Below are 7018 nucleotides of genomic sequence, written 5' to 3'. Positions count from 1 at the left end.
TTGCCCAAATCAGGGTACTTCATCACATTTTCATTGTAAATGTTTATCCCCACTTTGGCAACAAAGCTGAACTGAGTTCTTTCATGGTTCGTATTTTACATTCCGTAATGTTGGGTATTCTCATCTGTCTTCCATCCTTAATATGTTATATAATCATTCAATTCCATCTTCATCTGGGACACAAATATATTCCTTTCGCTTACCTGATGACCACCTTAGCTTTACATTACAATGTGGTCATGCCACTTGTTGGAGCACTAATTGCGCTTCTTCCTTTCAATAATGCTAATATAAACAAAATGAACTTGAAGCTCAATCCTGGCTAAAGGAATGAGGAAGTGGAGGAAGTTGGAGAAGAAGATGCGCTACCAACTGACACTATGATGGAGGATATATTTGATGAATTAGAATCAGATGATATTGAGGTTGACCCAGATTATCAGCCACCTGAGCATGATGAGCGCCTTCGCTCTTTAATGGAGAAGGTGGATGCACTAAAAATATCTCAAGATAATCTGCATGAGAGTCATAAATCATCTATGAAATACATGCTCAAATACTTTCGTCGCATTACCAAAGGACTCCATCAGGTTGATCCATCTATTCCACCTCCTTCTTCATCTGGATCAGATTAGCTTTTCTTATCTTGTGATTTGGTCATGTATAACATTAACTCTAAACTTTCACTCTTTAACTAGTTATTATTTAGACATGTATGACTTGCTGATGTTGACACTTTGCTTGATTTTAACTTTAACTTTAACTCTTTCTACTATTCTCTGCTATTATCATAATCACTGCTATAATTGATTTCTATATTCATATCTTCCTTGGTCAAGTTGTGACAAAAAGGGGGAGAGTTTGGTGGTTATGTATGTTTGATTAGTGAATGGTGTAGAGTGGTGCATGTGTCGATCATGTGCATTTTTCTTTATTTTTTATTTTATATGTGTATTGGTTAATACAGGTCTCTACAAGTCACCAAGCTCAAATTGAGGGGGAGTTTTTGAAAGTATGTTATGTTATGAAGTGGAGTTTTGAAGTTTGTGAACTTGTGCATTTTGTATAGGTTGATCTTCTAGGTTGTTTTTGTCACAAATTTGACAAAGGGGGAGATTGTATGTGCTAGGTTATATATCCAGCACCCTATACTGTCAAATTTTGTAGTGACCAACCACTTTGGAATGATGAACTTGTTCATAGATGGAAAGTTCACCTTCATACGAAGATGAGCTACAAGTCATGAAGATTGCTCTATCTACATCAACTTCAAGTGCAAGTTATACTTCAAGTCAAAGTGCATATGCTACTTCAACTTCAAGTGCAAGTTCTACTTCAAGTCAAAGTGCATGTTCAATTACAAGTACTAGTTCAAGTACTAGACCAAGTGCAAGTGCTACTTCAAATGCAAGATCAAGTCCAAGTGCATTACATGGTTATGATCAAGATCAAGTTTTAAGTATACAAGATCAAGCTTCAAGTACTTCAAGTATACTATCTACCGAAGCTACCGAAGCTACAAGTTCAATGTTCAATATTTCAGGTATAAATGACCCTAGAAAGACCTTAGGTTTAAGTCATTCATATTGCACATTTAATATAGGTTATTGTACTTATTTTAGGCTTGCCTTAACTAGTCCTACTCATTGTTCGACTAGTCCAGTCTCTGGCTCGACCATTCCAGGGTTTTCTCGACCAGCCCAGGATTTATTGCAATTTTTCAGAATTCTTCTGGTAGGGTCACGACCAGTCGAGCCCCCTGCTCTACCAGTCGTGGGACATGGCTCGACCACTCGAGCAGGGCTTGACTCGAAGTCCAGCAACCATTTTGGGCCCCACTCGACCAGTCGAGGGTCAATTTCATTCAATCGCTCCAGAATTTTTAAAATATGGTTGCTCCCAGGACCAGTTGAGGTTGACCTTAAACCAGTCGAAGGAATCATTTTTCAGCCTATAAATAGAGGTCTTTCCTCATCTTTTTTTCATTCATTTAAAGCAAAATCAAGACACCACTTTGAGAGAAAGATCCCCGTAATTGTGAAGCTATTGTTCGGTGAATTAAGATTCTTTATTACAACTTTTCGAATTCTAATTTCTTGATCTCTCTTAGCATAAATCTGATTTTATAAGGGTGTTCTCCTCTACCCCTTTTGAGATCCAAGAAATTAAATGAAAGTAACCCAAGGTTGGATTAATTTATAATTCATTTAGACCTAGAACCCTTCTATATGTGTGATTGAACATTAGACATCTTCATCTTCAAAGCAGCGGTTCTACTAGGCTACATCAAAGAAAAATCTTTAGATAAGTATTTTCATTTACAACTTTTGGTTTGTGAGATTGCCAGAAAATCTCTATTGTGGTTTTGACTGAGATAGCCAGAAAATCTTAGCATGGGATTTTTAATTATGGTAGCTCATTGAAAACACAATTGTAAAGGTTTTAAGGTGAACCTTGAAAAACCTTCTTTCATAATAAAAGCCAATATCACGTGGGTTATGATTATTGGGAGTGGAGTAGGTGTGGCTATTTAAGAACAGTTGGTGTACACACCGAACCACTATAATTCTTAGAGTTTAGGTGGATGATGATGTATGTGATGTATGTGTAATGAATGCTTGTATTTATTCCTATACATGTGGTGAATGTTGTAATAGCTAGTTTCTTTCTATTTTCTTCTTGTTTTAGTTTGAGTTTTTGATCCTTGCCGAGTTCAAGACATCAGGTTGTCCTACCATAAGCTTTGATTTTTGGTGTAAGGTTATCCTTTGAACAATGTTTGAATCGACCTCTCAATACTATTGCATTTGAATTTGTTATTTGAATAAGTTTTTTACTTTTGTATTTCGCAATTTATTTTTATTTGGCATAGTCCTATTCCCCCCCCCCCAAACTAGGACTAAGAGCTCACCCTTTTCAATATCAGTAAACCAAAGGTAAGTGGGAGACTTTAAACAATTGTTCGTCAAGGTACATGTCATTTATAGGTGCCATTTCAAGGGAATCGGGGAGGTGATGTCTCGAAAGATGGTTAACCACTACATTTTCTACTCCCTTTTTGTCTTTTATTTCTAAATCAAATTCCTGGAGTAGGAGGATCCATCTTATCAAGCGAGGCTTTAAATCATTCTTAGAAAGAAGGTACTTGAGTGTCATATAATCAGTGTAGATGATGATCTTAGATCCAATCAAGTAGGATCTAAATTTGTCCAAAGTGAATACCATGGCTAAGAGTTCCTTTTCCATAGTAGAGTAATTCACTTGGTCAGGATTTAGAGTTCTACTTGCATAATGAAAAATGTAGGGCTTCTTTTCTTTTCTCTAGCCTAACACCACCCCAATAGCATAGTCAGACGCATCACACATAATTTCAAAAGGAATGCTCCAATCGGGTGGTTGCATGATAGGTGCAGTAGTCAACATACCTTTGAGCTTAGAGAAAGCTTCTTAGAATTGCTCAGTCCACTCGTATGGTACATCCTTTTGAAGTAGATTACATAAATGACGAGAGAGGTGACTGAAGTCCTTTACGAATCTCCTGTAAAACCTAGCGTGTCCTAAGAAAGATCGCACGTCTTGTATGTTCTTAGGTAGAGGTAGGGTAGAGATAAGAACGATTTTAGCATTATCTACTTCAATTCCCTTGAATGAGATTATATGTCCAAGAACAATTCCCTTATGAACCATGAAATGACACTTCTCCCAACTTAGTACCAAATTCTTTTCCTCACATCGATTCTGCACATATTTAAGATTCTCTAAACAATCGCTAAAAGATGGACCAAAGATAGAGAAGTCATCCATGAAGACCTCTAAATATTGCCCCACCATATCAGAAAAAATACTCATCATGCATCATTAAAAAGTGTGTGGGGGGGGGGAGCATTACATAGTCTGAATGACATCCTTCAGTATGCAAAGGTATCAAACGGACATGTAAATGTGGTCTTTTCCTGATCTTCAAGGGCTATCTCTATCTGATTGTAGCCCGAATACTCGTCAAAGAAGCAGTAATACGAGTAACCAGCTAGCCTTTCCAAGATTTGATCAATGAAGGGCAAAGGAAAGTGGTCCTTCCTCATGACGGTATTCAATTTCTTGTGGTCAATGCACATTCTCCAACCAGAAGTAACTCTAGTTGGCACAAGTTCATTGTTGGCATTGATTATGATGGTGATTCCAGACTTTTTAGGAACCACTTGAGTTGGACTCATCCATTGACTATCGGATATAGGGTATAGGATACTCATGTCCAATAGTTTAAGTACATCGGCCTTAACTACTTCTTTTTTGTTTGGATTTAATCTACGTTGTAGTTGCCAGGAGGTCTTCGCATTATCTTCTAGATAAATGCGGTGAGTACAAATCAAAGGGTCAATTCCCTTAAGGTCCACAATTGACCATCCAAGGGCTCCTTTATGCTCAATGAGAGTAGAGATAACCATACTCTCTTGTTTTTGCTCCAGGTGAGAAGAAATCACCACTGGGTATGTCTCATCTTGACTTAAATAGACATATTTCAAATCAAAGGGTAAAGGTTTTAGGTCAAGCTTTGGTGCCTTGAGGTTAGACGGTAGAGGCATTACATCAGTTTGGGGTAATTCTTCAAATTATGGCCTCCACTGGTTAATTTTAAGTATCGGCATGGTTCCCATCTCCCTAATCATATCATCATCTAAATCATGGCAGTAGGCCAAGCACGTCTCTAAAGGGTCAGAGGATAAGGTCAGAAGTATTCTATTTTCCACAAAAGAATCAATCAAGTTAATATCATGGGCATCGTCATCATCCTCTGCCTGTTTACTCATATTGAAAAAGATATTGAGTTCTAATGTCATATTCCCAAAAGACAAATTTATGACTCCATTCCTACAATTAATGATTGCATTTGATGTGGCGAGGAATGGGCGACCAGGAATGACTAGAATTTGAGTGCTCATGTCCACGGTGGGTTGAGTATCCAGGATGATAAAATCTACTAAGTAGTAGAATTTGTCAAACTGGACAAACACATCCTCAATTATCCCTCTTGGTACATGAACTGAGCAATCGACAAATTGTAATGTGGTCCAGGTGAGTTTTAATTCACCTAAACCCAGTTGTTCATAGACCGAGTAAGCAATTAGATTTACGCTCGCTCCTAAGTCAATAAGTGCATGCTTAATCCGGTAATTCCCAATTACACAAGCGATGGTTGGGCTATCAGGATCTTTATACTTCTGTGGCACATCTTGCTTTAGGATGGCACTCACTTTTCTATTAAGAAGATTTTTTTTGGAATATTTTGTCATCTTTTAGTCATACATAAGTCTTTCAGAAATTTGGCATATGAAGGTATTCATTTAATGTCATCTAGTAGAGGAATGTTGACCTTCACTTGTTTCAACACCTATAGAATGTCTTGAGAGTTAGAGAGAGGTTTTGGTGCAATCAACCATTGGGGGAATGGTGCAACTGGTTTGCCTTAAAGTTCCGATTCTAACTCATGTGGAGTAGTGCTAGATCTATCATTATTGTCCTCTTCTGGGTCCTTGGACTTTTCGGCCCTTACTAGAATAGTTTTGTCAATTGTTTTTCCACTCCTGAGAGTAGTTATAGACTTAGCTTGCTCCATTTGATTGGACGAGCTCGGCTCGCTAACTTCATATCGTTGTTTTAGATTGGGAAGCGGTTGAGTTGGAAGGTTTCCTTTTTCCCAAATCGCATTTTTTGTCTCAAGACCTTGTATGGCCTTTGTAAGGTCTTGAAAGGCTTGTAGCATACCCTGATTAAAAAGCTCTTGATTTTGAAGATGCTCTAGGACTGGATCCTCTTGAGGTTTCCCTTAATTTATAAGTTGATTAGGGAATCCTTGAGGAGTAGCAGTTTGTCCATTCCTCCAACTGAAGTATGGATGATTTCTCCATCTAGGATTGTAAGTATTGGAGGTGGGTCCTTTGAAAGGCATCTGGTAATTGTTTACAGCATTCAATTGGTCATTCAGAATTTCTTGAAAAGCAGGTATTGTTAGACAATTTTCAATTGTATGAATGTTGCAAGCACAAATACCGCAAACATTTCCTTAAATTTATCCTTTTTAAGTTCCATGGCCTTGAGTTTCCTTGTGGGATTAGCCAGTTTAACATTTATATCATCTTCCTCTTTTAGAAGATATATTTCACCCTTCTCCTTTGATTAAGTAGGCTTAGAAGTGGTGTTAGGTTTTGGGGAAATGTCCCATGATTGTGCATTTTTAGAAAGTCTATCAAAATAGTCCTACACATCATCATCATTTTTATTCATGAATTCCCCATTGCACATTGTCCCGACCAATTGGCACATGGAAGATGTCAGTCCATCATAGAAGAAGTTTGTGATGCGCCACGTTTCAAAACCATGTTATTGGCATGAACTGACAAGATCCTTGAGCCGCTCCCAACATTGGAAGAATGTTTCATCGTCCTTTTGGGCGAAGTTCATGATCGAATTTCTGAGGGTGTTCGTTTTATGGTATAGGAAGAATTTCTTTATGAACTGCTTTGTCATGTCGTTCCATCTACCAATGGATCATGGACGTAGTGAGTGCAACCACATCTTAGCTTTCTCTTTTAAAGGAAAGGGAAAGAGTTTCAACCTGACCGTGTCCTCAGACACATTAGGAAAATATAAAGTGGTTGTGATCTTATTGAACTCTTTCAAGTGTAAATATGGATTTTCAAATTCAAGTTCATGAAACTTTAGAAAGAGTTAGATCACCCCTGGCTTGATATCCATGTTTCCTGTATTTTCTAGAAAAACTATACACGAAGGTGTGGTCGCCCCTGCCGATTGTAAATAATCTCGTAAAGTACAAGGTGGGGGTGCTTGATGCACCTTGTTTTCATCTTGGATTTCCTCAACATTAGTTTGAGGTAGATTTGAAGGTTGATTTGTCAGTTGATTGACAGCTATAACTTCAGTTAACTCTAAGGATCTCTAATGGTGTCTAATCCTGTAATGGATAGATAACCCCTCAACTAATCCTCCTTCACTCAAGAGA

At 37.9% G+C, this 7018-nt stretch overlaps 1 non-coding gene across 1 annotated transcript; it reads left to right on the top strand.

The window, feature by feature from the left end:
• Positions 1–6370: 6370 nt before the first annotated feature.
• Positions 6371–6477, top strand: LOC131252342 (small nucleolar RNA R71). Its single transcript, XR_009174369.1, has one exon. It is a non-coding gene; the product is annotated as a small nucleolar RNA R71 (small nucleolar RNA).
• Positions 6478–7018: the final 541 nt, after the last annotated feature.

The sequence above is a fragment of the Magnolia sinica genome, chromosome 7 (genome assembly GCF_029962835.1).
Source record: "Magnolia sinica isolate HGM2019 chromosome 7, MsV1, whole genome shotgun sequence".
In the NCBI taxonomy this organism is placed as follows: Eukaryota; Viridiplantae; Streptophyta; class Magnoliopsida; order Magnoliales; family Magnoliaceae; genus Magnolia; species Magnolia sinica.
This window is presented reverse-complemented; position numbering and strand designations above follow the sequence as displayed.